The sequence below is a fragment of the Pteropus alecto genome, unplaced genomic scaffold (genome assembly GCF_000325575.1).
Source record: "Pteropus alecto unplaced genomic scaffold, ASM32557v1 scaffold98, whole genome shotgun sequence".
NCBI classification, from domain to species: Eukaryota; Metazoa; Chordata; class Mammalia; order Chiroptera; family Pteropodidae; genus Pteropus; species Pteropus alecto.
The window spans coordinates 2,884,929-2,894,406 of record NW_006443570.1 but is presented as its reverse complement, the minus strand read 5'-3'; the positions used below and the strand labels follow the sequence as shown (position 1 = coordinate 2,894,406).

Sequence of the window (9,478 nt, the reverse complement as noted above, 5' to 3'; positions counted from 1 at the left end):
GTTAGATTGGTCAGGAAGGTCCTTTGAGATGGCTACATTTAATCTGAGAACTAATAGATGAGAAGGAGTCAGGATGAGGACTGATGGGTGGGTAGGAAACAGTGGGAAAGATTTTGGTACAGTCTAGGAATTTGCAAGTCTTGCTGGCTGAGTTTAGGAGCAAGTAGGAGAGTGGCATCATGGAAACCATAGAGAGAGACGCACGGACGGAGAGATGCAGGACCTTATATAAAGGCCCTAAATGAGGGCCATTTTAGAACCCCTGTAGGCCTTTTATACTCCTGCTTCTGGGGACCCGCACCACATTATATTTAACAAAAACCTGTACCCACATTCCTCGTTAAAATAAAAAATATAAATAACTACATAAAGGTTGAGTTGAAATTTAGGATTAGTTGACAACATATTGTTATGTTATGTAGTCACAAACATTTATTAAGTTTGACCCTGTAGTTTTTTGGAGCCAGTCCCCGCCCCCATAATCTCCCCATGGCCCCCCCCCAACATTTTTCATAGATTCCTTGACAAGGTCTCAGCCCTTATACAGTGGGCCAGGAATGAAATGTCTAATGGATACAAAGATCCTGAGTGGTGGGAAGTTTAGGTTTTTTTCAAAATGCCATAGAAAGATATTGAGGAGTTTTAACAGAGTGATATGATTTATATCATTTAAAGATTGCTCTGGCTTTTATGTAGATAATGAATGAAGCAGGTAAGAGTGAAAGAGGTGATAGCTATTAGGATGTTGTTGCAGGACTAGGATGCTGGCCCTGAAGACATAGGTTTGAAATACATTTTAGACATAGAAGTAATCAAATTTGCTGATGGATTGGATGGGGCAGGGCAGAGGGAAAGGAAGGAGATAGAGATGATTCCCAGGTTTCTGACTTCGATAAGTGGGTGGATATTAATCTCATTTTCTGAGACATGTAAGTGGGGAGTAGTTTTTCTTGTGGAAAACTAAGTTTAATTTTGCAGATAGTAAGTTTGTTATGTCTAGGAGACATTCAGATGAAGATGTCAAGGAAACAGTTGCATTTACAAATCCGGAGGTTGGAGGAAAACCTCTGGGCTGAAGACAAAAATTTAAGAGTTTTCTGCATTAGGGGAATATCAACATTCAGAGGCTGGGAAAAGGAGGACAAGTTCTCAAGGAGATTGAAAAGGAGTATCCAGTGGAGTAAACTGGAGAAAATCAAGAGAGTATGGAGTGATAAAACCCCGAGATAATATTGTGTTGGCTGGAAAATTACTGCTTGGCTATTGCCCATGGGAACATAGGCTATCACCCATGGGAACATAACATTCTAAAAATAAGCTTTCTGCTTCTGTACCCCCGCTTGCACACCCGACCTGTGGGTTGACAGGTAGTGAATAGGAGAAAAATAGACCTTTGTGTTTAAGACAGAATGAGGAATGGGATTTGGGGCTTAAAAACCCTGTACCTCTACATTTGGGGCTTAAAAACCCTGTACCTCTACATTCAGGGCTAATTTGGGGTCTGCGTACCCCTGGCAGACCCAGCTGGCTGAATAAAGAGTGTGTTTCCTATAACTCACTGATTTCTGGTGGTCTGTGTGTCTTTCGGGGGCTGGCGGCTACAACATTATAGATTGGGATATGAAGGGATTGGCTGTTGGCCCCCATCCTCTAAATCCAACTGATCCCCAACTGGCAATAAATTTAATCAATCTCGTATTTTATATTTTATGATTGAATTATTTGGGCTTCGCTTTTAGCATTATGATGGGAATTCTGGAAAGTGGTTTTAATTGTTTTAAAAATTAAGGCTAATGAGTTACAGACTGGAAGCAAATACCTGTAAAAAACATATCTGATAAAAGACATCTAAAATATACAAAGAACTTTTAAAATTCAATTATGAGAAAATAAACAGCCCAATTAAACAATGTGCAGAAGACCTGAACAGATACCTCACCAAAGAAGTTATACAGGTGGCAAGTAAACATATGAAAAGATATCCCACACCATAAGTTATCAGGAAACTGCAAATTTAAATAACAATGAGATCCCATTATATACCTATTAGAATGGCCAAATCCAGAACACTGACAGTACCAAATGCTGGTGAGGATGTGGAGCAGTGAAAACAGTCATTTACTGCTGATGGGAATGCAAAATGGTACAGCCATTTTGGAAGACGCTTTGGCAATTTCTTACAAAACTGAGCATATTCTTACCATATGATCTAGCAATTGTGCTCCTTGGTATTTACCCAAAGGAGTTGAAAACTTATGTTCACACAAAAACCTGCACACGGTTGTTTATAGCAGCTTTATTCGTAATTGCCAAAACTTGAAAGCAACCAAGGTGTCCTTTGGTAGATGAATAGATAAACTGTGGTATATTCAGACAATGGAATATTTTTCAGTGCTAACAAGAAATGAGCTATCAAGTCATGAAAAGACATGGAGGAATCTTAAATGGATATTACTAAGTGAAAGAAGCAAATCTGAAAAGGCTACATACTGTATTATTCCAACTACATGACACGTGGAAAAGATAAAACCATGGAGAGAATAAAAAGATCAGTGGTTGCCAAGGGCTAGGGAGGAGGGAGGAATGAATAGGCAGAGCACAGTGGATTTTGAGGGCAGTGAAACTATTCTGTGTGATAATATCATGATGGATACATCTTATTATACATTTGTCAAAGCTCATAAAATATACAACACCAAAAATGAACCCTCACGTAAACTATGGACTTTGGGTGACAATGATCTGTCTACATAGGTTCATCAATTTTAACAAATGTACCATTGTGGTGGGGGGTGTTGATGATAGGGGAGGTTGTGCATGTGTGGGGCAGGAAAAAAAAAAGGAGAAAAAAAATCTCTGTACCTTCTACTCACTTTGCTGTGAACCTAAAACTGCTTTAAAAAAATAAGTCTATATGTAAAAAAAAAATCAAGGCCAGCCCTTAGCCTTTAATTTAGAAATTTTTTTCCAGTTAAAAAAGTCTATACTTTCTAGGCATAAAGCAGTCAGATTTTTTAAAAAAACATATGTGTATATATTTCAGGTTGTGTGCACATGTGTGAAAGTAGATGAGCACCGTATACTTGTCTTTTTGAAGCACAAAAATGAAATGTTTGAGAACCTTTAAGAGATACTTTAAGAAAAAATTTTTTGTTGTTTTATTAAATACTTCCTATCAGATCTCATGAATGCACTACTAAAGGCAATTAAAGCAAATTCCGTGTGAGTAGATTTGGCAGGACAGTCATTGCCAAAGAACTGGCAAGTATGAATAATATTCCCTGGTGGGAAAAACTGCTAAAAAATTAATTTCTAGATGGTCAGAGTTCAGCCTTGACTCATTTGGAATGCTTTATAAATTGAAAACACTAAAACTGGGAAAGCTCAGAAAACTATAATTCTCATTAATTGACTGAAATTACTAAGTAAACAAACTCACAGGATCAAGGTTACTGGATAAAGCTCATTTCAAGCAGAAATGGGTGCTGTTATTTTTCCAGCAGGTGGCAGCAGAGAACTGTGTAAGATTTAATATGTTTTCTCCAATCAGGTGTGGAAACCATAGGTAGAAAACTGGCAAGCCCTTCAGCTGTCACAGAACACCCTCAGTTTACAAATGAAGAAATTGTAAATCCAAAGAGATTACCTGAACTTCCAAAGGCAGAACTCTTCACTGAAATAAATTTCTTGAAACATGTCTGACTATGCAAATTTCACTTCCAACACCCTCAGTTTACAAATGAAGAAACTGTAAATCCAAAGAGATTACCTGAACTTCCAAAGGCAGAACTCTTCACTGAAATAAATTTCTTGAAATATGTCTGACTATGCAAATTTCACTTCCAATTACCTTACGCTCAAGGCATAGAAATTTAATGTTATGAAAAAATGTAATATTTCATACAAAATAATAAGTTATGATAGAAAAGCCTTTGGAGTATTCCTAGAACTCTGTCCCTTTTTGATTAAAACCTTAAAAAAAAAAGCAAAAAGGCCATCTGAAAGTTTTCTGATGGGAAGTACACTGCCAGGATAAAGGTACAAATTTGGGAAGCCAACCTGAATTGGATTCTTCATCTTATGTCTGCTGTCTCATCTTGAAAAAATTACTCAAACTTTGTATTCACTGTCAAAAGGTGTAATCATATGTTCCCCATAGGATTGTTGCAAGGTTTGAATGAAATCACAAATTGTAATGCTCTTGGCTCAAACATAGTAGGCACTCAATAAATGTTATTTCTTTTCCATCCACTGCAAGATACACAGAGGTGGAGAAGCTGGGTACTTCCATTAATAGAGCTGCCAAATAAAATACAGGACACCCAGTTAAATTTTAATTTCAGATGAACAATGGACACATTTTTAGCGCAAGTATCTTCCAAATTTTGCATAGGAAACACTCACACTAAAAATTACTTGTTTTACCTGAAATGAAAATTTAACTGAGTGTCTCGTATTTTCCTTTGTTAAATCTGGCAACCTAATTTTTAAATGTTGGGATTTATTACAAAATGAAGAAACACCAAAGCCGTGTTATAAAATTAGTAACAAATTTTTAAATATCTGCATTTAATAAGTTAGAATGCCAAACCAAGAAAAACAATGCAATATAACTGCGAGTCACAAGATAATAATAGGTATAACAATTATTAACTCACAGGGCACTACAGGAAGTTTGTGGTCTGGTATTGGGACATATACTTAAAGCAGCATAACAAACGTCTTCATTTAATCTTGTTTATGTCTCTCTGTGACTGTATCCCAAACTCATTTGGAGATGAGGCCAAAAATCTAAATTTGAGGTCCTTTGTGACTAAGGGCTCAGCCAAATGGCCCATTGATCCCTCATGATAAACTCTATTCACTTTCTGATATAATAGTAGAAATACTTAGTGCTTTGTCCTAGAAAAATGCTTCCTTTGTCAAATATGTTAGGATTTTTTTCTTGGTTGTAGTTTATGTATTATTCTTTTGTTGATAATGAGAAAAGGCAAAGGAAGCTAATGGGCTGAATGCTACCAAAGGACAAAGTGGCCCAATTTCTGTAAGGGACTGGACTAGCCGCAGCAAAACTTTAATACACCCCAAAGGAGGGCACGTTCTCCTTTCATCCACTTGTACAAAGGAGAATTATAGTGTATGTACTGAAGTTGTCTGTTCATCATATCACAAGTAGTTTTTCAGACCATTGTGTTCATCCTATGAAACCACAAGGTATTAGGAAGGAAGTAGCCTAGACAAGTCTAAGTGGCTGACCTCAGTATTGGACATCTTGCCAGATATACAGATAAAGACAAAACTTAAAAAAAAAAAAATATATATATATATTTAGAGTTTTCTTTTAAATTACATTTATTAAATGTTGAATAAGTAAAAAAGAATATTCGCAAAATATATGTAAGGAATAAAGAATCATGATGCAATGGATACTCCATCTATCAGTATTAGAAAAAATATATATATATCATCATGACCTCTGAAGTCCCCTGGGGGTCCCCTCTCAGTTCCCCTCATAAGTAACCATTCTCCTGAACTTGTTTTCATAAATTCCCTTGTTTTTCATTATAGTTTTACCACATATGTTTATATTTCTAATATTTGGATATATCTATGTGCTTAAAAATTAAGAGAAATGGGGCATGCATACAAAATCCTGCATGAATCTATGTATGTGTGCATGTGTGTATGTGTGTGTAAGAAAACAACAATAAAATGAACACTTGTAACTATTACCAAGCCAAGAAAGAACATTATGAAGACCATGTGTACATCTCTCAAAACTGCATCTCATTTCTTCATCCCAGAGATGAATATTACCTGGAATTTTGTATTAACCATTTTTTGCAATCAACTATATATAAAACTTACCATTTGAATCATTTTTAAGTGTACAGTTCAATGGCATTAAGTATTTTCACATTGCTTTGCAATCATCACCATCATCCATATCCAGAACTTTTTCATCATCCCAGATGAAACTCTGTACTCAGTAATACTAATTCCCCAACCCCTCATGCCCCCAGATCCTGGCAACCACGACTTAACTTTCCTTCTCTATGAATTTGACTACTCTAGGTATTCCGTAAAAGTGGAATCATACAATATTTGTCTTTTTGTGATTGGCTTATTTAATTTAGCATAAAGTCTTAGAGTTTGTCCATGTTGTAATATGTGTCAGAATTTTCTTTCTCTTAAAGGCCTCATAATCTGTTGAACGGGAGTGTATTGAATCTGTAGATCAATTTGAGGACACTTGACATTTTATTAACGTGTCTTACAGTCAATGAACATAGTATAGCCCTCTATTCATTTTAATAGTTTTTAATATTTGTTAATAGTTTTATCATTTTTCCCCATAGTGGTCTGGCACATATTTTGTTAGATTTATTCCTAGATACTTCATAATTTTGATCTTATTATAAATGATATCTCTTTTTAAAGTATACTTTAGTTGATGTATATAAAGGCCCTTGATTTTTATTTATTGATTTTGCTTCTAATACACTTGCTTGCAAAATTCTCTTATTAATTCAACTAATAATGTAAGTTTTTTTGAGATATCAATGTTAACAGTCATATCATCTACGAATAATGACTGTTTGTTTCTTTCAGTTCAATTTTTATACTTGCTCTTAGTCTGATGGTCTCCAGTACAATATTGAAAATCAGCCATCCTTGTTTCCAGTCTTAAAGGAAATGGTTTTTATCACCATTATGTTTGCTAATAGTTTTTTTTTTTTTTTTAAGATTATGAATGTAGGTTCAATTTTGTCAAAGGCTTTCTCCCTTACTCAATATGGTAAATTTCATTACTTGGTTTTCTTTTTTCAAAATATGTTATTATGAAAATTTCTCAATGTACATAAAAGTTTAAAGAATAGTACAATGAATACACATATACCTATGACTTAGGTACAAAAATTATTAACATTTTACTATTTTTTCTTTTATCTATGTATCATATATATGTTACATATTTTTTTTCTTAACCATTTGAAGGTAACCTGCAAATATCATGACATACCACACATAAAGTACTTTAGCATTCAGCTCCTAAATATAAAAATATTTTCCTCCAAAAACAATATATTATCACACCTAAAAAAATGAATAATCAATTGATTTTTTAATATTAAATCTGAAAGGCATCCCTGGGGTAAATCCAACTTGGTAATAATGTATTATCCTTTAAACATTGCTGGATTCAGTTTACTAATAGTTGTCTTATGATATTTGCATTTATGTTCATGAGTGAGATTGGTATATAATTTTCCTACCCTGTAAGATTTTGGAATGTTGTTTTGGCATTGTTCTGTATGTGTCCATTAAATTAAGATTGCTAATTGGGCTATTGAAATTTCATAAATCCTTACGGATATTTTTTTTGCCTAAGTAGTTTATCGATCACTTGAGGGTATTACTATCCCCCTTATGATGATGGATTTTCAGTTTCCTCTTCTCGTCTGTTAGTTTTTGCAGGACATTTTAATCATTATATAGTGATCTCTTCATATCTAATCATGTTTTTTGCTTTCAAGTATATTTTATCTGATACATAGTTCTATCAGCTTTCTTTTACTTAGCATTTATTTGCTTAGTGTGGCTTTTCCATTCTTTTGATTTCAACCTTTCTGTATCTTTATGTTCTCAGTGGGTTTTTGTAAACTGTACAGAGCTGGATTTTTCTCTACTCTGAAGCTCTTTTAACAGCAGCATTTATTGCTTTATACTTATTGCAGTTATGGATATATTATTTTTCTTTTTTTAGTTATCTATTTGGTTCTCCATTTTTATGCTTATTTTTCCTCCTCTCTTATTTTTGATTGATTACTTTTTATCACTTTAATCCCCCCTCCATTAGTTTAGAAGCTAAATATTCTATTCCTAGACTTTTAGTGATTGATAGAAAAATTTATCAGGCATACTTATCTCATCAAAGTCCAAAGTAAATCATTATTCTTTTGCCTTCTTCCAAATACTGTAAGAACCTTAAAATGCATTATTCCAATCAGCCACCTTCTGAGTTATATGTTCCTGGGTAATGTATTTTAATTCCATCTTGTTAGAGTTTTTGTTGTCGTTTTTTTTATTTCCCCCTATAAAGTTTTTATTATGCACAGAGTGGGGAGGGGGCTCAATCTTTCTGGCAGCTGCTTTTCTCATGATAGCCAGCACAGTGTTAAGTTCTCTTGCTTCCTCTTGGCACAAATACGTGTTTCCACCGTTTTCTTGATGAACTTGAGGGACCACTTGTCCTTGGAAATCTTGAGTAGCTCTATTTAGGGCAAAGCTACACATCACTCGGATTATGTTCGCAGCCATTTGCTGTGATTGATGAGGCTCCCTAGGCCACAGCTATGCCTTGGCTTGTTCACATTCTTGGTCACCTTGGGGTCTTTGTTGAGGACTGTGACCATGGGATAGCACAGAGCCATGGCTAGACCTGTAGTGCCCTGGGGGCCAGAAGACAGCAGATACCCTCTTATTAGGTTTTTAATGCCATAGAGTGTAATAGTTTTATGTAGTCAATAGTGGATAGATTAGATAAAATAGTCCATATTTGATTAATTATTTTACCACTTTTATCACTCTTCACTCCTTTATCTCATTCTTTCTGTCTGAGATTACTTTCCTTCTGCTTGGAGTTCATACTTTGGAATTTCATTTGGAGAGGGTCTTTGGTAGCAAACAGTTTTAGCTTTTATTTGCTTGAAGTTCCTTCTTTTTTATCTTTGTTCTTTACAGATATTTTCAGTGGGTGTAAAACTCTAGGGTTTTTTTTTATCATGTTTCTGATAATTCTTATATCAGAATAATTCAGATAATTCTTGTAAGTCTTTGTAAATCTGACGCTGATGTCTATGTTTCTGTTTCTCTTGTTTATGGTGCCTCATTTCCTTGGGTTTTGTGATTTTTGTGAGATTATATGTCTTAAAACTTTATCTGTGGTAATCTAGAGAGGCCTGAGATAAAGGTGGGTTCATCTTGAGAAAAAAAATTGCATTTGCTTCTTCCAGTACTTATAGGCATAGAACCATTTTCAGTCGATCGAACTGATATGAATCCAGGCTGCAAACTTGTGTTAGGGCTAGATTTTGGTTACACATTTTCAGGAATTTGTTTCACTTTCACATGGTACTAAGAATCAAGACAAACCATTCTGGTTGCAGATCCTCCAGGTGGAGGGATTAGGTTATTTCTAGATTAGCCTAAAAGTGAGGGCATAGCCTTTAGGGCTTCACTTGTCCTGGAAGTTCTCTAATTAGAATCTCCACTTACCCAGAAACTGGGCTTTGTCTCCTATCCTCAGAGCTCTTTCAGGTCTTGCAAACTGAGAGCTAACTGGTTTGGCAATTCATTTATCTCTCTGGGTTCTTACTGTCATTTGGTTTTGGCTGAATATTCCTTACTTTTATTCATGTTCTTAAAAGAAGATATTTGTAGTATTTTATCCAGAATTTTTAGTTATTTTCAGCAG

The 9,478-nt window shown here is 34.9% G+C and overlaps 1 pseudogene; it reads right to left on the bottom strand.

The window, feature by feature from the left end:
- Positions 1–1,007: 1,007 nt before the first annotated feature.
- On the bottom strand, positions 1,008–8,435 carry LOC112473129 (annotated as a pseudogene).
- Between the last annotated feature and the right edge of the window lie 1,043 nt (positions 8,436–9,478).